At 36.9% G+C, this 24,009-nt stretch overlaps 1 protein-coding gene across 3 annotated transcripts in view; it reads right to left on the bottom strand.

Moving 5' to 3' along the window:
• The window catches only part of LOC148939447 (GPI ethanolamine phosphate transferase 3, catalytic subunit-like), an 83,635-nt gene extending 63,699 nt beyond the window's left edge, over positions 1-19,936 (bottom strand). For all 3 annotated transcript variants that reach the window (XM_089106532.1, XM_089106533.1, XM_089106531.1), the window contains exon 1: positions 19,872-19,936. The gene's annotated coding sequence lies outside the window, so the exon portion shown is untranslated. The remainder of the gene's footprint in view (positions 1-19,871) is intronic.
• Positions 19,937-24,009: the final 4,073 nt, after the last annotated feature.

Raw genomic sequence — 24,009 nt, 5'->3', positions numbered from 1 at the left:
TAATCCTCGGCTCTCAGAAGCAGTGTTTTATGAGACAGAAAGATCATTTTCAGAACCTACTTAATAAATTCCAATCGTCATCTTTTTATGCTATCCTCTGACTGTCCTAAAAGAACCCTATAATGTTGAGCTGGATACTCTAACCAGAGCAGAAGTACTCAAAGAAATCAAGACCCTGAAGAAAAGCAAAGCCCCGGGTGAAGATGGTCTCCCCATGGAACTATACAGACAATACTCTGAGGTCACTGATGAACAGATCCTTGGCATTCTAAAAGAAGTCTGCAGGACTTATTATTTTTCAAAAGATTGGAAGACATCAGTTATCCTCCTTTTTTTATAAGAAAGGAGATAAAGCAAAATGCACAAATTACAATGGAATAAGTTTTATAGATATTGTAGTCAATATATTTGGGACTATACTCTTGGACCACTTCAAAGAGGCAAGGGAAAAATGAACTTAAGGGAATTCAGCAGATTTTTATCAAGGTAGAAGTTGTAATGATAATATATTTGCTCTTTGCCTCATCATCCAGTAGACTTTCAATGACTGACCTCAATTACAGATATGATATTGGCCTCCTCTTAGACCCTGAAGATAAAAACATGATTGATGATATAGCACCTGGGAAGACCTGATCGGCTTGAAAGTCAGCAAAGAAAAAAGAAAATTTATGGCTATTAGCCACACAAAACCATTCTTACTAAACATCCATCAAGTTCAGCTAGAGAAAGTCAGCTGTTTGTTATACTTAGGTTCCCAGCTTTGTACTGATGGATCTTCTGATCCTGATATCCTACAGAGAATAAAGAAAGCACAGACAATCTTTGGTTCCCTTTAAAACCCCCTATGGAGTCGCCATGAAGTCAGTTTCTGAATGAAAATTCATTAAATTGCACTAGTCTGAAGTGTTCTCCTCTATAAATACAAATATGGTCAGTAAAGTTACAGTATAAGAATACACAGAAGGTGTTTAAGCATACCTGTCTGTGAAGAATTCTCAGAATAGAACTATGCAACTGCATCTTCCATGTTAATTTATTTCAAATGTTCAATATTCAGAGGGATGTTGTACTGTAACGGCCTTTAAGTCTATATCCATGATTCCCTTCAATCCCATGGCCTTGATAACAGCATGTGATTCAATACTGCCACTTTACAACCCCGTACTCTTTCCTCACTTACCTTAATTCTGAAGGATACCAAATTAAAGTGGATCCTGGCCCCAACAGATCAGGGACGGCCAAACAGTTACCTAGCCCTCCAAGTTCCACATTTACTCAACAAAAGCTAAAAGACCAGCCACTAATTTATTATAGACTGACAACAATATAGGTAATAATCAAAGAAAGACAACCTGATGAAGGTAAAAAGGTAAATATAAACATATTAGAACAATACAGCTTGCCACCATGATCTGGTCCTAGTCACCAAATAACACACTTGATTGAAATACTATTTCATTACTGAATGAATCCCTATAGGTTTTTATTCTCCCACAGCTGACAATGCTTCTCCCGTGGGATCTCATAGCATGAATATACTTCATTACAGTACTCACTTTTAGAGAACATTGTTTGAAACGGTTGAACAGTTTATTATAGAAACAGCCAGAGTACTTACCTATCCAAATACTTCTAATAAAGCCTATTAGCTCCTGGAAGAGATGCCAAAGACAAAAGACAAAAAATGGTGGAACCAAGTCAAGTCATATGAAGCCTCTCAAGGGATTCAGAAAGCTTGGTTGCAGATGGTGAACTCAGTGGCTTCCATTTGCAGAGCATCTGGCAGAAGATTGTTCATTATGGTCAAATGAGGTCTCCAGCATCATTGATGCTTAACAATTCTTCTGATTTTTCTTTATTTAGGATACCTAAACACTTATAAAATAAACCAATAAGCAAAGCAATATATATAACACAATGCAATAAGCAAGCAGATAATGAGCAGGTAACAAGTAGGGGTGGATGTTTAACTAAGTCCCAACACTGCATTTCCCTTCTTCACAAGTTGAGCTTGTAATCTCAGAACTTTTGAGGTGGCTTTCAATCACGAGCAGGTCTGCAACGAGTTTCCGTAGAGGGTCCTGTTCCAAGAAACTGGGGCACCTAGTGGATGCTTGGCAGGAGTTTGGGTTCAGTAGTTTGTTAGCTCTGAGGCAGAGGCAATGTTTGTGAGATCGACCCCGCCGACTCGCGAATAATGGAGAGATCTCTCTTTTTTGAATTTCAGAATCAGGGTCAAAACGTGGAAAAGTTTATTTCATAAATCCAGAATTAGGCTTGGAGCACGGGACAATATCTTTAATGTTGTTTTGGTACATATTCCCAACTTCTGTTTTGACTTGATCTGATCTGGGGGTATCAGCTGCTGACAGAACTTTTCCTGGTTCCCATTCTTTTCCAGGAACAACCCTAATCCAAACGGGTTGATGAGGATGTAAACTGTGCATATTTTTTCATCCAATGTCAATTTTTTTGGTAGATTCTGATAGTGGTATCTAGCTTCCTTAAACTCTGTTCGGGGGACAAGATTTGGTTTATAGAAATTTGGGTGAGCTAGCAGTAGGGACCTCAACTGTCTGCTCATGAGAGGATGCCATGTTATCATCTGGCATATTCTGATATTCCAGGAGCGCGAGATACGGCTTTGTTCTGCTCTGGTAGAACTGCTCAATAATTCGTTTTGCTGTTTGTACAGTTTTTTCTAGTAATCACTTAGATTATGGGTGGTGGGGGCTGGAGGTAATGTGCATAATTCGCCACTCTTTTCCAAATGTACTAAACTCAGCTGAAGAAAACTGTGGGCTGTTGTTGGTCATTAACATCGGAGCGTGCATAGCTGTGTTGGCCTCAGGCGGCTTGGTGCTGTGTTGAGTTGTTAGTAGTAGTAGTAGTAGTAATGCTGAAACGTGCAAAATGTGACTTGAATTTTTGAATGACTGCTTTCAAAGTCATGTTAGTGAGTCTGTGGACTTCGAAATACCTGCTAAAATAGCCCACTACAATCAAATTTTCTTCCCCCTTGAATGAAAAAAAATGTCAGCTCTGAGGTGTTCCAAGGGGTAATTGGGTAGATCCATGTTTACAAGTGGATGCTTCTGAGGTTGCATCTGTAAGTGGCCATAAGTGATGCACTGCCTAACTGTTTCTTCAATATTTTGGTGGATACTGGGCCAGTAGACAGTTGACCTGGCCTGTTGTTCTGTTTTCTCCATTCCCATATATGAGTAGTGCAGTTGTTGTAGGATCTCTCAGCACATGGTCAAGGGAATGGCGATTTTTTCTCCTTTTAGAAAGATACTGTTGGCTGTTAATAGTTTGTGACAGGTGTTGCAGTATTTCTGAATTTCCTCAGAGCAGTCAGATCTGGCTTCTGGCCATCCAGTGGTAATGATGCTGATTAGGGAAGATAGTTCAGAGTCAGATTCTATTGATGATTTTATGCCTGCCAGTTGATTGCTGCTTATCAGTATGTTCTTGAACAGCATTTGGACAAAGATTTCTGTTTCTCATTCAAAATTGGCATTTGTCTCAGAGACTGGGAGGCGTGATAGAGCTTCTGCCACAGGGATGCTTGTTCCAAGAACATGCATGACTGACAAATTGTACAGCTGTATCTGTAGCATCAGACGTTGTAGTCGTGGAGGCGCAGCTGAAATGCCTTGAGATGGGATGGATTCAAGTGGTTTGCAATCAGTGAAAACTTTGACTGGCTGCCCATATACACATTAGTGGAAATGTTTGCATGCAAATGCAATTACAAGTGCTTTTTCCTCAATTTGTGAGTATTTTTTTTCGGCTAATGACAGCAATCTTGATGCAAAATCACAGATTCCACTGTTGCATATCAATGTAGCTCCAAGACCATGTTATGATGTGTCAGCTCTGAGTACAACATCCTCAGAATGTGGGTTGAACTATTTGAAATTCCACAAATGGTGTCTTTGATCTTGATGAATGTTCTGCCATGCTCTGATGTCCACTTGAAACTGCCATCAGGTCTGTGTTTTTTCAGAAGGGTTAGGTGGGGATGGTTCAAGGTTGACAGGTTTGGAATATATTTTCCAATATATTTAATAATACCCAGTAGCAACTGTACCTCTTCTGTTCCCTTAGGGTTGGGCATTTTGCAAATAGCATCGACTTTGTTTGGGTCTGGTTTGTTTCCTTCTGAAGTCAATATGTGTCCAAAGTATGGAATTTCTGTCTTGCCCAAGATGCATTTTTCTCACCTGTGTTGCATGCAAACACCTTGTTTGCATGCAACTTGTAAAGTTTTTTTTCATCAATAACGAGGCCCATTCCTGCCTTCTCAATGAGTTCAATGAATATTTCTTCCCTTTTTCTTTGGAAGTCATCTTGGGTGCAATTTAGGCCAAAGGTATATTGCCTAAAGCAAAACCTTTTAAATGGTGTGTTAAAAGCAGTTAAATTGGCTTACTCATCATTGAGTCCCATGCTCCAATATCCATGTTGTGCATCAAGCTTAGAAAATTTCTTGGAATTTGCACATTTTATGTCAATATCTTATAATGTAGGCATTGGATGGTATGGTCTCTTGATGTACTTGGTCAGGCTTCTGGGCTCAAGGAACAACCAGAGACTGCTGCCAGGCTTCTCAACAATGATTATGGAATTAATGCATCCTGTTGGTTTTGATACTTTCTTGATAACACCAAGTTTTCAAGATGGCTAAACTCTGCGTTGAAACAATCCTGCATTGATATGGGGATACTTTTGGGTGGCTGTACTTAGTGTTATAATAAAATAAAAACTTGGCAAGTAAAATTGATAAAATAAGGTACTCCCTAGGAAGTATAAGGTAAAGTTGGTGTTTTAGCATTGCCCTGTAGCCACAAGACGAGTTGAGAGTTTCTTTTTAAGCATCACTTTCAGCTTTTAATGAAACATTTTAATGATTCTAATTTTCCTGGGCTGAAACAAAGATAAAACTCCTTCATCTAGAGTCTCAACAATTTAATTAAGTCTAGTTTATCACTTTGGTTAAAACACATTTTGATATGTTTCATAAAATTTTTTGTGTCTCCCTCCCAAACAAAAGTCCTGGTTATGACCCTGAGGGTTATATATAAATTTTTGTCTCCACCCTCCCTTTGTCTCTCCATTAGAACTAATTATATATTTTTGTGAAGATTCTTTCAAAACAACTGCTGAAACACAAGGATTGATAAACTACAATAAGAATTTCTTAATGACACTGCAGTTGGTAACAAATCCTTCAGTGGCAATTGCTTGAAAAGCAGGCTAAATCTTAAGAAAGAGGACTGGAACTTTCAATTTCTGACTGACTGATCCCCCTCCAAAGTTTATTCAACCATCCCTTACACATGAAGTGCCTCTGGGATAAAATAAATGAATAAATACAAATACATTGAACCCTTAGGGGTCTTTACTATAGGTAATGCTATACAATTGCCTCTAACTTAAAAAGGAGAGTAGAAATTTCAATTTCCCTCTTAATGAAGATCTGGAATTATCCAAGGGGAAAATAGGGAGGAACTTCACACATTTGGTTGGAGGCAAGTAACATAGGGTCTTTGAATGAGATGTAATCCTCATCTTGCAACTATTGTCTAAGCCTTTAGCCCCAGAAGGAAAAGAAAAAGATTTTGATTACAGCTAATTAGGAAAGAAGACATACGTGATATTTGCTGCTGAAATAAAAAGAATGTAAAAGGAAGTAAAAAAAATACCTTTCTTTTGTGCCAAAAGGTGCCATTTTCAGGGACCCCTTGTTCCCCAAAAAAACTTTTGGTTGAATTTCATGAAAATCTTAGATTTTTTTTGAAGTTTTGGAGCATTATTTTCAACTAGAGAAAATAGAAAAAAAGTACACCATCTTTTGTCCCATAATAAAGGTTAAGTAACAGAATTTTCAGCCATCCTTGCTAACTATTTGGCATGCTGGGTTGGAAATCCTTTGGGTAAATTTTTACCAAATTATATTATTGACTTAAGAATAAAGTGAATATACCACTCAATGCCTTGTTTTATGCTCTCTCCAAATATAATAATCATTTTTGTTGGAAATGAATTTTGCCCCCACCCCTATATATGCTAATTCAGGGTACATATTTGCACATTAGGGGGGGGGGGTTAGTGCAAATTTTATTTCTGATTTAAAGTAACTAAAGTAGAATTTTACCCAGATAAAATTCTACTTTATTTACTTTTGGCTATCTTGGAAAGGGGTTGGGTTAGGAAAATGAAACTTTCAGGGATGGATGTACATGCTAAGGTATGTCCCGGGAAGGTACTTTGAAGTACCTACCTCCACTCATCCCCCCTCTATATAATGGTAAATTACAGCACATTACTAGTTGTTTTAGCTCACATTTCATCCTATATTACTATCATAATTATAAATCACTGCTTACCTTACACAACTTCAGCTTTTAACCTTGTTCATTAAAATATATTCCAAAATCCTATTTTCATTTAACATTCATCTTTTTAAACTTACTTACTATATAGCTGACCTGCTTATGAAACCCGTTTGTGATGTCACAACTTTGCTTATCATAACCCCTTTAAGGGTAGCATGCAAATGCCATGGGGTAGAAGAGTGTGTCGATAAGCCATTTAAACTATTAATTAGGGAAAGAATTTGACAAGAGATAAGACCAGTAAAAAAATCCAAATTGTTTTTAAAGGACAAATTATGTTATGAGAAGATGTTTTTATTTTTATAGGTCCATGCACTCATAAAGCTTCTGTTGAGTCTATTGAAACACTAGCATGGACTTTGTGTAGTTATGGACTCTCCATAAAACGTTTGAAAGTGCAAAGATCCAACTTAGCCAGGGGGGGAAGTTGTGCTTGGGGTGGATTTCTAAGGGGAGAATTTTCCTTTGGGAGATGAATTTCAGATGAGTGAATATTCTGGGGAAAATGTTAGACTGGGGGGTATTGACGGAATTGCTATATGAAATTCTTTTTAATTGTTTTACATTCTCTTTGCCAAATTTTTTATTCGGAGATGTTCCGGGGGCTTTTTCCTGTGCGTTTTGTTTTCTGGGAAATATTTCTATAGAACAGAGCTATTCTGGAGGGACCGAGAAACTGATGTATAGATTAAAGTTTTATTCCAATGAAAAAATACTAAGGAGAATTTTTCAGGGTGAATTGTCCACAAGCAATTTTACAGAGAGGGGAGATTCTCAGCGAGGAAAGAATTGTCTGGAGGGATTTTGACGGGGGGAGGTGCACTTTACATTGGATGAAATTTCCACGGAGGAGTTCCGGTGAAATTTCCGGGGAGGGGTATATTTCATAGAAGGTGAGCCAGATTTAGCAGCATTATTCAAAAACAAACAGAAATTATGCCATATATGAAGGATTGCCCCTGCTCAATACCTTATTCTTTACGCTAAAGTTTGATTGTTTGCTAAAATTGAAACACAGGGGCTTTTTAATTAGAATAGGAAGCTTTTTTAAAAGTGCTAACAGCTTTAGCACAACGAGCAAGGTATTGAGGAGGGGCGACCCTTCATATCCGGAATAAATCTGCCAAAACTACTGAAAGTAAGGAGCGACGTTAAAACTTAAAATGAACAATAATTATTCCGTATATGAAAGGGGCTGTCCCCTCCTCAACCCCTAACTCTTAACGCTAGAGTAACGTAAAGAGCAAGGCGTGGCGGAAGTGACAGTCCCTTTCATATACTGTATAATTAACGTTAGTTTTAAGTTTTAATGTCGCTCCTTACTTTCAGTTAAAAAAAAACTTGTTTTTATTACTTAATCTCATAAAGACGATACTTTTGTCAGCATATGAAGAACCGTGTATATTGCAACTAGGCTATATCTGTCTGGTTTATATGCAAAGTAACACAAGAGACGAAAATTAACGTACAAGAGAGTCGTGAAGAATTATGGTATACAAAGTAACATTTGGCAGGGATAGTCACTAGTGATAAATCACTAGGGGTGGCAACATGATTGAATGATTTTCGGGGATTTTGGGAACCAAATTTTTTTTGGGGTGGCACATAGATTTTTGGGGAAATCCCTGAACATTTGGGAACAGTGCAAGCCCAGCTTGAGTTCTAATCAGGATAATCAAAATACTTAACCACACGAGAAAAGAAAAGCTTCGACTTAGCGGTTAACGCAATAAAGAATTGCCGCAAAGTTAATTCAAAGTCAACCAAACACCGCCGCCTCTTCCCGCGGCGCGCGTGCGGCACGCCAGCGACGTTGTGACACTTCAGTGGCGGTCAACCGAGCCTCTCGTTGGCGGCGTTTGGTTGATGCGCCGGCTTGGTGCTTGGGTCTAGGTAAGACACAGAGCGCTACACACATCAGAATCGACTTTAGAGGACAAGTTATGTCATGGGAAGATGTTTTTGAAATCCCCCTTTGCCCTAAACTCAAAATTTTCCAAAATTTTACTTTACAGGTTTCTTTAAATATTTGTAAAGCGCTGTAAAATAGAGAAGTAAAGATATCAGAATCAGCTTCAGAGGACAAATTATTTTATGAGAATATGTTTTTGAAATCCCCCTTCCCCCCAAACTCAAAATTTTCCAAAATTTTATTTTAGAAGCTTTATTTAAATATTTCTAAAGCGCTAACACATAGAGCGCTACAAACATCAGAATCGACTTTAGAGGACAATTTATGTCATGGGAAGATGTTTTTGAAATCCTCCTTCCCCCCAAACTCAAAATTTTACAAAATTTTACCTTAGAAACTTTTTTAAATATTTGTGTAGCGCTAAGACATAGAGCACTACAAACATAAGAATCAACTTTAGAGGACAATTTATGTCATGGGAAGATGTTTTTTGAAATCCCCCTTCCCCCTAAACTCAAAATTTTCCAAAATTCTACTTTAGAAGCTTTTAAAAAATTTCTAAAGCACTAATAGATAGAGTGCTAAAAACATCAGAATTGACTTCAGAGGACACGTTATTTCAAGGGAAGATGTTTTTCAAAATCCCCCTTCCCCCCAAACTCAAAATTTTTCAAAATTCTACTTTAGAAGCTTTTTTAAATATTTGTAAAGCGCTAAGACATAGAGTGCTATAAACATCAGAATCGACTTTAGAGGACAATTTATGTCATGGGAAGATGTGTTTGAAATCCTATTTGCCCCAAACTCAAAATTTTACAAAATTTTACTTTAGAAGCTTTTTTAAATATTTCTAAAGCGCTAACACATAGAGCGCTAAAATTATTAGAATCAACTTTAGAGGACAAATTATGTTATGGGAAGATATTTTTGAAATCCCCCTTGTCCTCAAACTCAAAATTTTCAAAAATTATACTTTAGAAGCTTTTTTAAATATTTCTAAAGCGCTAAGACACAGAGCGTTACAAACATCATAATCAACTTTAGAGGACAAGTTATATCATGGGAAGATGTTTTTGAAATCCCCCTTCCTCCAAAACTCAAAATTTTCCAAAATTTTACTTTAGAAGCTTTTAAAATATTTCTAAAGCACTAATAGATAGAGTGCTAAAAACATCAGAATCGACTTCAGAGGACACGTTATGTCATGGGAAGAGGTTTTTAAAATCCCCCTTCTCCCCAAACTCGAAAATTTCTAAAATTCTACTTTAGGAGCTTTTTAAATATTTCTAAAGCACTAATACATATAGTGCTAAAAACATCAGAATCAACTTCAGAGGACACGTTATTTCCTAGGAAAATATTTTTTAAATCCCCCTTCCCCCCAGAATCAAAATTTGCTAAAATTCTACTTTAGGTGCTTTTTAAATATTTCTAAAGCACTAGTTGATAGAGGACTACAAACATCAAAATCGACTTTAGAGGACATGTGACGTCATGAGAAGATGTTTTTGAAATCCCCCCTCCCCAAAACACAATAATTTCTAAAATTCTACTTAAGAAGCTTTTTAAATATTTCTAAAGCACTAATAGATATAGCGCTACAAATATCAGAATCGACTTCAGAGGACAAATTATATTATGGGAAGATTTTTTTGAAATCCCCCTTCCCCCCAAACTCAAAATTTTCCAAAATTCTACTTTAGAAGCTTTTTTTATATATTTGTAAAGCGCTAAGACATAGAGCGCTACAAACATCAATTCAGGACAATTTATGTCATGGGAAGATGTTTTTGAAATCCTCCTTCCCCCCAAACTCAAAATTTTCCAAAATTCTACTTTAGAAGCTTTTTTAAATATTTGTAAAGCGCTAAGACATAGAGCGCTATAAACATCAATTCAGGACAATTTATGTCATGGGAAGATGTTTTTGAAATCCCCCTTCCCCCCAAACTCAAAATTTTTCAAAATTCTACTTTAGAAGCTTTTTTAAATATTTGTAAAGCGCTAAGACTTAGAGAGCTACAAACATCAGAATCGACTTTAGAGGACAAGTTATGTCATGGGACGATGTTTTGAAATCCCCCTTCCCCCCAAACTCAAAATTTTCTAAAATACTACTCTAGAAGCTTTTTAAATATTTCTAAAGCACTAATAGATAGCGCGCTACAAACATCAGAATCGACTTTAGAGGACAAATTATATTATGGGAAGATGTTTTTGAAATCCCCCTTCGCCCCAAACTCAAAATTTTTTTAAATTCTAGCCTTCTTTTCCATGAGGGGGGGGGGGGTATTTTCCCATGGGGGTTAAGTATTTGGAAAGTTTGATGTAATAAAATAATTTATTCTCGGTAATTGGGCAACTAAAATATTAAATAATAATTGCAAGGTATCTGGAAATGGTGTTAACTAAAAAAAAAAAAAAAAAAAACATGATTTTATAAATTAAATTTAATTTTTCATTTAAGTTTTTTTTGAACTAACATCAGTGCCGACCCAAAGCATTACGGTTTCTGCCAAAGTTAAATTTATGCAACCTGGGACTAAACAAGCCAAATGATTCAATTTTCTACTGTTGAGGCAGTCTTAGTTGTATTATAACCATGGCATGTTATTGAGAAGCAGCAATTGTGATAACTGTGGCCAGATTTGCGTAAATATAGACATTCGTTCCATTGCCAGAAGTCTAGGCTTATACCTATCCGAGGTGGCCCCAAATATTCTCAGGTTAAATGTAATTTTTTCAAAATCAATCTATGACGAAACATGGATGGATGGTTCACGCCTTTCTCTGCTAGAAAATTTCCGTTTTTTTGATGATTTGGCTTCAAATACTGCCTCCAAAGGAGGATTTCACGATCAACAATGTTACTTGTTGTAAAAAAAAAAACTTTGTGGATTGGAGCCAGTTCTGCAGAGAGGTTTTTATGTGCGTATGTCATTCAAACTCCGCTCCTTTGGGAGGAGAAGGAGTCATTGTTGAGGTAAATGAAGCCAAATTTGGGAAGCTTAAATATAATTATGGTCGTATTGTCACAGGTGCTTGGGTATTTGGTGGAATAGAGCGAGGAACTGGTTTCATTCATGGTTTTTGTGCTGGATAGAAGTAGTGCCACATTGTTGGGAATTATTCAAAACCGAATCCTGCCAGGGACAACAATTATCCGTGACTGTTGGAGGGCCTACGATTGCCTGGCTAGCCAGGGCTATCAGCATTTATGCGTCAACCACAGCATAAATTCTGTTGACCCTGCAACAGGTGCTCACACACAAAAGATTAAAAAACACTGGCGTGAAGTTTAAGACAATATACCCAAATATGGCAGAAGAGAAGAACATATGGCAGAGCACAATTTCAAAAAAAAAATATTCCATCTCCTCAAAAATGCACCATTTCATGAAACATATATCGGAGCTTTATAACCCCAACTAATTTGTTTTTAATGGGTATTATTTACTAATTAATTTTTAAAACGTTGTAACAGAAAATTTGGCAATTTACGATATCTAACCCCATTTGTTCTTAAAGCAATTCAAATTTTTTTTTCCAAATAGTTTAGTGTACAAATCTTCATTCTTGAAGCTACGAGACGTTATTGAAGTGTAAATAGGGAGGGGGAGAGAGGGGGAGGAAGTAAATATTTAACTATAGAATAATCGGTACTTGTACATTATAAATAACCCATCACTATACACAAAAGAAGTCAAGTTTGGTTACTGCTAATGAAATAAAATAAAAGAAGATAAAAATATAATAGTTTAGAAACAAATTTGGGCTATATATTTGCACATTCGGGGGTGGGGGGTAAATCATAGTATATATTAAATACGTAATCTAACCCAGGTACCTTTTCCCCTCCCTAAATCTAAAAAAACAACAGTTTAAATATTGTAAACGCAATAAGAAATCACGCTTTGCGATCCATTTATCTAAAAAAAACCCGTTTGCCTGGTTTTCTTGTATAGTTTATAGGGGTGGGTTATTTATAATGCACAAGTGCCGAATAGTCTATATTCGTTTTGATTATTTTTTTGAAAACCCCTTAACATTTTGAGTTGGGTAACCACATAAAACATATTCAAATAGCTTAATCCTATAATGTTGAAAATTTTTTCTTTTCTTTTTTACATCCGCTATTTCAAATATGTAGAAAATGCTGGAACTTATATAAAAATTTTCTTTCGAGGGTGGAAAGGTTAGCTGCAAGGGGATTTGATAGGAGGGGGAGGGTGGGGGCAGTGGTCAGCAACCTGATGGCGGTGCACCTGCTTGTACTAATCTAAGCTGACCATTTCGTTGCAACGTGTTGCACCGGAATCATACTCTAAAATCTGGTTGATAATTTGCCTGTCTAAAAAATTTGTCTGAGTTTCGTAAAAGGGGGAAACAACCCCTAAAAGTCAAAGATTTTAATACAACTCATACCATCAAATTTGTGGTTCTTGGCGAATACCCGCCGGAAAATCCCCCCCCCCGGAAATTACCTCCCCACGGAAAATACCCCCCCCCACGGGAAATACCCTAACAGAAAATCCCCCCTCCCCCCCCCCAAAAAAAAATACCCCCGTGGAAAATAAGGCTTTTCAAATTTCAAATTACCAACCAGATTTTAGAGTATGAAGGGGGAATGGGGTGAATGGTAAGGGGGATTTCAAAAACTTTGAATGACCTTTAAAAAGCTGTGAGTTATAGCAATGGAGCCTTGCAAAATAGATCTTCTATTTAAATGAAGTACAACAAAATTGTTTTCAGCTTCAAAACTTTGCTCAATCCCAAGTTATCAAGGAGGCACACTTGTCCCTCTTTAAAGAGGCGACCCACCACAATGTTAAGCGATTTCCGGTCCTAGCGGTCAAAGAGAGACGGCGGTGATCGCATTTTGTAGCCTAAGCTCAAACTCAGAAACATGCAAAATTTCACCCCCCCCCCCTACGACTTTATCTTCATGGGGGAAAGTGGGCTGGAAGTTTCGACCCTCCCACCATAACCCCCTTTAACGTTGTCCGATTGGGCTGAAAATTTAGAGGATAAACTTTCCTAGGGCCTGGGAGCTTATCCTCAAAATTTTAGCTCAATCCGTTCACTCCTTCCCTGTTTTCCAAAAACCAAATATAGCCGCTTAATTTTCGTCAAATTATTTTTTTTTATCTGACACGCCTACAGGCCACATTTGGCAACGGATCCGAGTGAATGAGGACTCATTCGAAGCGGAATTCGACCTGTTAGAGCCTTTTGATATTTTCAGACCAAAAAAATTATCCCCCGAATTTACATTTACGAAAAACCTCTTTTTTTTGCCACGCCGACAGGCCACAGTTGGCAACGGATCCGGGTGAATGAGGACTCATTCGAAGCGGAATTCGACCTGTTAGGGCCTTTTGATAGTTTCAGACCAAAAAAATTATCCCGCGAATTTACATTTACGAAAAACCTCGTTTTCCTATAAGAGCCCATGTTAATTTTTGAAATTCCTTAACGAAAAGTATTTCATTATTAAATTAGATCAAAATAGTCCTCTTAACCTGACAAGACCAACTGCAAGCTTCCAAAAATTTCAGCTCTTTCCCAGAAGAGACTTTGACAAAAAACCGTTGGGTTTTTTTCTGTTGCCGAGCCAATAAAAATAACTAAACAAGTCTCTGTTAGTACAGTGGTCAGTATACCTGTCTGTCAGGCGGAAGACCCGGGTTTGATTCGCTATCTGAGTAAATTTTTTATATATTAAATTTAAAGTAGAATCTCTTAAATTTAAAGTTTAAAAAAGAAACTCAGTTTCTTTTTTAAATCCAATCTATTAAATCTTTCGGCTCAACATGCGTCTCCAGAAGAACATCACAGTCGGCCTTCAGCTTACAGGTAAGTCTCCACTGCTTTGATAACATGCCGTATACCTGCATGCTCGAAGAAAAGTTGAAAAAAGAAAATCTTACTGTGCATTTGATTTGAGTTTTCAGGAATTAAAAGCCTTAACACAAGAATATTCAAAATCGGGGGTTTTGGGGGGCGGCAGCCCCCCAACTTTAACTCCTGACACGATCAGCTAACAGTTAGTCAAGCAATAATAAGTAATAAACTGTACAATAACGTGCAGAAATTATTTGAAAAAAAACTACGTTTTCTAAAGAGTTGAAGAGGCTGAGTCACAAGTTCGAACGTTAAAACGTAAAGGGGTAAGGAGGTATAGTTGGGGGGCTGCCGCCCCCAAAACCCCCGTTTTTGCAGCCTTTATATAAAAAAAACATATTTTTTAAACTGAAAGTAAGGAGCGACATTAAAACTTAAAACGAACAGAAATTATTCCGTATATGAAAGGGGCTGTCCCCTCCTCAACGCCTCGCTCTTTAAGCTAAAGTTTTTTTTTTATTGTTTAACAAAAATAGAGTTGTGAGACAGTCACACTTTAGCGTAAAGAGCAAGGGGTTGAGGAGGGGACAGACCCTTTCATATACGGAATAATTTCAGTTCGTTTTAAGTTTTAATATCGCTCCATACTTTCAGTTTAAAAAACCTTTTTTTATTTAAAGGCTGCGAAAGCGGGGGGTTTGGGGGGAGGCAGCCCCTCAACTGTACCTCCTAACCTCTGTACGTTTTAAGGTTTGAACTTTTGACTCAGCCTCTTTAACTCTTTAGAAAATGTAGTTTTTTTCAAATAATGTCTGCACGTTTTGTGTCTTAGTGCTTTACAAATATTTAAAAAAGCTTCTAAAGTAGAATTTTGGAAAATTTTGTGTCTGGGGGGAAGGCGGATTTCAAAAACATCTTTTGAAATCCCCATAATATAATTTGTCCTCTGAAGTCGATTCTGATATTTGTAGCGCTCTATCTAATAGTGCTTTAGAAATATTTAAAAGCTGCTTAAGGATAATTTTTGAAAATTTTGAGTTTGGGGGAAAGGGGATTTTCAGAACATCTACCCCGGGAAAAACGTGTCCTCTGAAGTTAATTCTCATGATTTTAGCACGCTATCTATTAGTTCTTTAAAAATATATCAAAAACTTCTAAAGTATATTTTTGGGAAATTTTGAGTTTGGGGGGAAGGGGGATTTCAAAAACATCTTCCCATAACATAATTTGTCCTCTAAAGTTGATTCTGATAATTGTAGCGCTCTATGTCTTAGCGCTTTAGAAACATTTAAAAAAGCTTCTTAAGTAAAATTTTGGAAAATTTTGAGTTTGGGGCAAAGGGGGATTTCAAACACATCTTCTCATGGCATAAATTGTCCTCTAAAGTCGATTCTGATGTTTATAGCACTCTGTGTCTTAGCGCTTTAGAAATATTTAAAAAAGCTTCTAAAGTAGAATTTTAGAAAATTTTGAGTTTGGGGGGAAGGGGGATTTCAAGAACATCTTCCCTTGATATAACGTGTCCTCTGAAGTCGATTCTGATGTTTTTATCACTCTATCTATTAGTGCTTTATAAATTTTTTAAAAGCTTCTAAAGTAGAATTTTGGAAAATTTTGAGTTTGGGGGGAAGGGGAATTTAAAAAAACATCTTCCCATGACATAAATTGTCCTCTAAAGTCGATTCTGATGTTTGTAGCGCTCTATGTCTTAGCGCTACACAAATATTTAAAAAAGTTTCTAAAGTAAAATTCTGGAAAATTTTGAGTTTGGGGGGAAGGGGGATTTCAAAAACAACTTCCCATAACATAATTTCTCCTCTGAAGTTGATTCTGATATTTGTAGCGCTCTATCTATTAGTGCTTTAGGAATATTTAAGCAGCTTCTAAAGTAGAATTTTGGAAAATTTTGAGTTTGGGGGGAAGGGGGATTTCAAAAACATCTTCCCATGACATAATTTGTCCTCTAAAGTTGATTTTGATGTTTGTAGCGCTCTATGTCTTAGCGCTTTAGAAATATTTAAAAAAAGCTTCTAGAGTAAAATTCTGAAAAATTTTGAGTTTGGGGGATGGGGTATTTCAAAAACATCTTCCCATGACATAATTTGTCTTCTCAAGTCGATTATGATGTCTGTAGCACTCTATGTCTTATCGCTTTAGAAATATTTAAAAAAGCTTCTAAAGTAAAATTTTGAGTTTGGGGCAAAGGGGGATTTCAAACACATCTTCCCATGACATAAATTGTCCTCTTAAGTTAATTCTGATGTTTTTAGTGCTCTATGTCTTAGCGCTACACAAATATTTAAAAAAGTTTCTAAAGTAAAATTCTGGAAAATTTTGAGTTTGGGGGGAAGGGGGATTTCAAAAACAACTTCCCATGACATAATTTCTCCTCTAAAGTAGATTCTGATGTTTGTAGCGCTCTATGTCTTAGAGCTTTTGGAATATTTAAAAAGCTTCTAAAGTAGAATTTTTGAAAATTTTGGGTGTGAGTGTAAGAGGGATTATTAACACGTCTTCCCATGATATAAACTGTCCTCCAAAGTCAATTTTGAAATCTTTGTAACTTTTTGTGTTAAGACTTTATAAATATCAAAAAAAGTTACCAAAGCAAATTTTGGAAAATTTTGAGTTTGGGGGGGAGGAGGATTGCAAGAACATCTTTCCATAACATAATTTTTCCTCTAAAGTTGATTCTGATGTTTGTAGCACTCTATGTCTTAGCGCTTTAGAAATATTTAAAAAAGCTTCTAAAGTAAAATTTTGAGTTTGGGGGGAAGGGGGATTTCAAAAACATCTTCCCATAACATAATTTGTCCTCTAAAGTTGATTCTGATGTTTGTAGTGCTCTATTTCTTAGTGCTTTAGAAATACTTAAAAAATATTCTAAAGTAAAATTTTGAGTTTGGGGCAAAGGGGGATTTCAAACACATCTTCCCATGACATAACTTGTCCTCTTAAGTCGATTCTGATGTTTGTAGCACTCTGTGTCTTACCTAGACCCAAGCACCAAGCCGGCGCATCAACCAAACGCTGCCAACAAGAGGCTTGGTTGACCATCACTGTAGTGTCACAACGTTGCTGGAGCGCCAACGGAAGAGGCGGCGGTGTTTGGTTGACTTTGAAATAATTTTGCGGCAATTCTTTATTGCGTCAACTGCTAAGTCAAAGCTTTTCTTTTCTCATGTGGTTTAAGTATTTCGATTTTCCTGATTAGAAATCAAGCAGGGCTTGCACTATTCCCAAATTTTTGGGGATTTCCCCAAAAATCCATGTGCCACCCAAAAAAAAATTTGGTTCCCCAAATCCCGAAAATCACCCAATCACGGTGCCATCCCTAGTGATTTATCACTATTGACTATCCCTGCCAAATATTACTTTGTATATTCTTCACTACTCTCTTGTTCGTTAATTTTCGTCTCTTGTGTTACTTTCCATATAAACCAGACAGATATAATTGCAATATACACAGTTCTTCATATTCTGACAAAAGTATCATCTTTATAAGATTAAGTAATAAAAACAAGTTTTTTTTTAACTGAAAGTAAGGAGCAACATTAAAACTTAAAACAAACAGCAATTATACCATATATGAAAGGGACTGTCCCCTCCTCCACGCCTTGCTCTTTATGTTACTTTAGCATAAAGAGCTAGGGGTTGAGGAGGGGACAGCCCTTTTCATATACGGAATAATTATTGTTCATTTTAAGTTTTAATGTTGCTCCTTACTTTCAGTTAATAAAACTTGTTTTTTATTTAATTTCTGAACGTTTTTCAACTAATGCTGGTTTGATCTTGGCTCACAGAGCATGAAAAATTGAAACACAATTGGCATATTAGTTTTAGCAGATTTATTCCAGATATGAAGGGTTGCCCCTCCTCAATTCCTTGCTCTTTGCACTAAAGCTGTTAACACTTTTAAAAAAGCTTCCTATTCTAATTAAACAGCCCCTGTGTTTCAATTTTAGCAAACAGTCAAACTTTAGTATAAATAATATGGTTTTGAACAGGGATAACCCTTCATGTATGGCATAATTTAAGTTTTTTTTTCGAATAATTTTGCTAAATCTGGCTCCCCTTTTATGACCTATGCCCTTCACCCTCACAGAACTCCTCTATGAAAATTTTGTCCAACATAAAGTGCACCTCCCCCGTCAAATTCCCTCCTGACAATTCATTCCATGCTGAGATTCTCCCCTCTTTGTAAAATTTCTTGTGGACAATTCACCCTGAAAAATTCTCCTTAGCATTTTTTCATTGGAATAAGACTGTAATATATATATCGGATTCTCGGTCACTCCAGAAATTCCATCTTCTATGGAAATTTTTTCCTAGAAAACAAAACGCACAGGAAAAAGCCCCCGGAACATCTCCAAATAAAAAGTTTGGTAAAGAGAATGTAAAACAATTAAAAAGAATTTCATATAACAATTCCATTAATACCCCCCAGTGTAATATTTCCTACAGAACATTCACTCATCTGAATCCATCCCAAAGGAAAATTATCCCAGTTTAAATCCACCTCAAGCACAACATCCCCCCGGGATAAGGTGCATCATAGCAGTTTTCAACCTTTAATGGAGAGTCCATAACTACACAAAGTCCATGCTAGTGTTTCAATAGACTCAACAGAAGCTTTATGAGTGCATGGACCTATAAAAATAAAAACATCTTCTCATAACATAATTTGACCTTTAAAAACAATTTGGATTTTTTTACTGGTCTTATCTCTTGTCAAATCCTTTCCATAATTAATAGTTTAAATGGCTTGTCAGCACACTCTTCTACCCCATGGCATTTGCGTGCTACCCTTAAAGGGGTTTTGATAAGCAAAGTTGTGACATCACAAACAGGTTTCATAAGCAGGTCAGCTATATAGTAAATAAGTTTAAAGGGATGAATGTTAAAGGAAAATAGGATTTCCTATTTTAATAGGATAATGGAAAATAGGATAATGGAATATATTTTAATGAACAATGTTAAAAGCTGAAGTTGTGTAAGGTAAGCAGTGATTTATAATTATGATAGTAATATAGGATGAAATGTGAGCTAAAACAACAAGTAATGTGCAGTAATTTACCAGTATATAGAGGGGGGGATGAGTGGAGGTAGGTACTTCAAAGTACCTTCCCGGGACATACCTTAGCCTGTACATCTATCCCTGAAAGCCAAAAGTAACTAAAGTAGAATTTTACCCAATCCTGCATGCTCACTCAGAGTTGACCCAGCTCTAACTGAGTACCTGAAGAAATCTGGGGAAGGGTGTGCAAAAGCACAGGATGACTGCCCCCAAACCCCCCATTGCACTTCCTTTTTCTTTGGCATTCCAGAAAAATAGCAATGGCTTTTTGAACCATCCCTATTTTCAGTAACAAGAACTCTGCCTTCTTGGACAAATTTTCATCAATAATTTGTCAATGTCCATTAAAAATGTGGCCTCTGTTTTGACAAGCAGCCTACATTGGTGGAGCAGACCTCAATGGTAGACTAGACTGTCCTATCATTGCTGTACATTTTGATTTTCTTAATATGCTAATGGCTATCCTTGCAAATCCATTTCAGCCTCCCCTAATGGGGCTGGATATAGGCTAGCCCTAGGGCCAAAAGTTAGGTAATTTTATTGGTTTGCAGCATATTTTGCTATTCTACTATTTTAGCTCTGATAAAAGATATTTTTACCAAAATTAAAGAAAATAGGCTAATTTCGTCACCTGTCACTTAATAGAGGGTTAAAAACTTGTTAAAGTTAAAAACTGTATTCCACGTTGCTTATATTTGAATTTTAAATCGTAAACAACATCTTTGGCTTTGAGATTTCTCCGGAAATCAAGTCATAAGAATTGCGTTTAGGGCTCCATCAACATACTGCAGTGGTGTAACTTAGAGAGCTTGCTGAACTACCTGCTCTGAAAGGTAGGTTACGATGCATAGAAGCCGATATTTTAGGATAAATAACTAAAAAACTTTTTCCACAAAAGAAGTTTTCAGAGAAAAGTAAAGAGCTACATTAAACCAAAAATGAGCAGAAGCAAAGTAAGATAATTTCCAAGCGTAAAATTGCCACAAATCATCATCAATAGATAAATGAAACCCAAAACGAAGATAAAATGCAATAAATAAACCGAGTCAATCTTAAAACAAGCAGAAACTAGAATGAATAGGGCTGACAGCCACATAATTTTTAAAGACCAACAAATAATTGGGACATTACTGAAAGCAATCTTTATTAGGAGTAAAATGTTTCTATTTCTCATGATATCGAAAATACACCATCATATCTAATAATACTGAGAAAAAAACAAATGAATGTGGATTGACAATTTAATATAAACCGTTGGTGGTTTCGACTTATCTTAAGTGAGGGGAAAAATCTTGATTAGCAAAATCATGTCCGTGTTGCGCAATTAGGGTGAATCGGGGAAAGTCCGACACCTTAACATGTTTTTTTTTGTTAAATTGACTCTCAAGATTTTTTTTTTATGAGTATCTCATATCATCTTCTATCAACCTTTTTTTTACAACAGTGTTCCATATTATTAACTTTCTGATTTTACCATATACTGTGCTTGTAACCCATCACCAGGTCTCAAAGTTGGTGCAGCCTGCTATGTTGGACTTACCCCAGCTTTGGGGGAAGTGCAACATATCCTCCTAGCTTTTTTCAACAATATGTCAAAAATGATATGACTTCACCATCTTATAGGGCATCAAGGAATCACTATAAGTCCATAAGCAAACAATTTTTATGTCAAACTGACTGGCATCAAAAGGCCAGAGCATACTTTTTTCTGCTGCTGTGGGGTAACTCTGACAGTGTCGGACTTACCCAACAAATAAACATTACAAGTATCATGGCCGAGGTGCTCAAATCACTGAATGTAAATGATTGCTTGTATTTTAAAAAAGAAAAACATATCACACACATTATGGTTTGACTCCAGATACAAAAAGTTACTAATATATGTTGTAGATTATGTGTATGGGCATAAAACAAAGATCTACTGACGCTTGCCAGTAACTGCCTTGTACGATACAATAACCTGACGGATTTGGGGTATTTCAAATGGTCCGGTTCCCACTAAGTTTACTGGTCCTGCAAAAATGTATTTGTCATCCACAGTATCGATATCGTCTTTCTTTGGCCAATTGAAAGAGTAGGTGGCAAGGCTCAAGCAGTGAAGAAACTTGAGCTTAACTTGTCCCTCGTCAGGAAAGTCTAGAACCCTTCCTATGTACCAACCTTGTTCATCATTCCTGGCATCGTATCTAACTGCATAGTACTCATTTAGCTTGGGAACAATCTTTTGCTTATTGGGTGTCTCCTTGTCATCACTGTCACTTTCTTGAATAGTATCTTGAATACTCTGCTCATCCTCATCAGAGCCAAGTTCAAGGCTGATGTCTGATTCGGTATCACCCATATCTCTATTGGCTTCCCTCTTAGGAAGAATTTTTTTTTTCGATTTTATACCCTTCCCATCTGAACTTTTCTTCTTCCCTTTGCCTTTTGCTTTCAGATTTTCTTCCCTCTTAAGCACCTCTAGATGCTCTTTTGATGTTATCACTTCTGCCTCTCTTGCAATTTTCTTCCATTTTTCTATTCCTGAAACTGATGGTAGGTCGGGCCGCTTGATTGAGTCAAGAAGAATCTCTTCAAAAGTTTTTGATTGGTTGCCAAGCAACTTCCTTAGACTAATGGTAACAGAACATGTAATTTTTTCTAGTTAAGTGTTGATGGTGGTTGTGACTTTAGATGTGCCTGAATTTTCCTCTTGCTCCTGTTTCATTTGTGCATAGCGTCTCAACTTGGTGGGTTCAAACTTTGTCTGGTCAATTACGGATGGGTTTACTCTCATTGGAACACTCAGATCAAAGATTCCAGTTGCTTTGAACAACTTTTTGATCAGACTAGGAGTGAGATAGGTATCCCATACTTTTGATAAGAGACATACAAAATCCTTCTTTGACAGAATGTTGCCAGGGTGCTCCCTCTGCCATTTCGAGAGATTCTGATCATAAGACGTTTTCATTCCCTTGAAAACCACTTTATCGAGAGGTTGAAGCATGTGGGATGCATGTGGAGGTAGCTTGAGAATTGTCACGTTATTTTCGTTTGCAAGTTTTGCAAGAGCAAGAGAAAGATGTGAGCCATGTCCATCTAAGATGAGAAGTGCCTTTCCCTTTACATGAGGAAGAAACTGGATTTCAAACCAGTTCATAAAGAGATCAGACGTCATCCACCCTTTATTGGTAGATGAGTAAGATGCACCAGGGTAAGCTCCATCTACAGGTATCCATGAGGTCCAGGTATTCTTTGCAGAGAAAACTATCAAAGGTGGGAGTTTTTCTCAGTTTGCACTGATACAAGCCAAGACAGTTGTATTTTCACGTCCATTACCACCTGTTCTATGAGTGGCTGGTGAGCCTTTGGCTCCAGCAACTTTTGTGTTGCCAGGATCCCTGCAGAAAGATGTCTTGTCCAAATTAAACCAGCACTGGGGCTTGTCAAGAATATCCATTGCCATGGCAGTTTCATACAACAGCTCATAAAAACCATACATTATGAAGGGGTCACATTGCTGCAAAAGTCTTTTGTTTTCTAACCTTTCTGGTTTCTTTAGTGAAATTTTGTTTCGGCACTTGAACCCCACCCACCAGTCATGACCAGGTTGGTTGTCCTTAAATCTTGTTTGAACTTTGTTCTTGATGAGATAGTCTTGGACTTGATCAAGAAATTCCTGCTTGCTGAGACCTATGCCCCTCTTTTCAAGTATTTGGAGACCCTGAGCCATATCCTTTAATATTTCAGCAGGAATTTCTTGGCCCTTCCCTCCACCACAAACTGGTTTTGTGACTTGTGTCTTCTTCATAAGATGGTCATGCAAGGTTGTGCGCGGTATCTGAAACACTTTCGAAGCCTGTAGCATAGACATTCTCTTTGAAGATATCTCTGCTAGTGCGTTTTGTAGCTGAGTTGCATCATATGTTCCTCCAACCCCGCGTTGTGTTTTCTGAACATAATTTCTAGGCACCTAGAAAAGACAAAGGAATTATGAATGAATGGATGAATTTATTCGAAGGGGAATTATGAATGAATTGATGAATGTATTCGAAAATCTGTCACAAGCAGGTGTGCAAAAAATTCCAAAACTGCCAGTAGCAGAATTCCAAAAGCTGCCAACACTTTAGCAGCAAAATCCGTGTTTTGACAGCTTTTCTTTGAGCAAAAAGTATTTCTATAGGTAAAATTTGCAGAAAAGTAACAAATGTAACTTAGTATAGCTTGTGGTTAGAAATATCAATAGTTTTCTGAATCATATTTAATCATATTAAAGTACTGTCTCATATTTATTTTAATACTGCTAATGGTGTATAGTATTTTATATGTAAAAAGGGTATTTTCAGACAAAATCTGCCAACAAATTTGATACATGCCAAGTAGCATTTCTACTTTGCTACACTTTTTGCACGGCAGGTCACAAGTAAAGGTTAAGACGAAAAAAAAATTACAAGTGAGAAAGAGAAACGAAAGCAGGCACAGAACTGCAAAACATGAATGATCAACACAACACTACATTCCACTAAGTTAGTAAAGCCATCTAAGTATGGTTACTGGATTCAACCTTTATTATCTAAAGCTTAGAATCTGTTCTACCATTTAAAATATCAATCTTTGGTAACATGGGGTAAGTCCGACACCCCAGCCAAACTTCCCCCGTAGGGGGTAAGACCGACATGTCGGACTTTCCCCAGATGGGCTTTTTCGGGGGTAAGACCGACACCCCTCTTATCTGTTCAACTCATAACATTAGCTTGTTTTAAAAAATCAGGAAGATGCTCCTGGTCTTC

This window comes from Artemia sp. Qi Xiang Cuo, chromosome 21 (genome assembly GCF_049724085.1).
Source record: "Artemia sp. Qi Xiang Cuo chromosome 21, ASM4972408v1, whole genome shotgun sequence".
Taxonomy (NCBI): domain Eukaryota; kingdom Metazoa; phylum Arthropoda; class Branchiopoda; order Anostraca; family Artemiidae; genus Artemia; species Artemia sp. Qi Xiang Cuo.
Note: the sequence above shows the minus strand (reverse complement) of the source record. Positions and strands in the feature narration are given on the sequence as shown.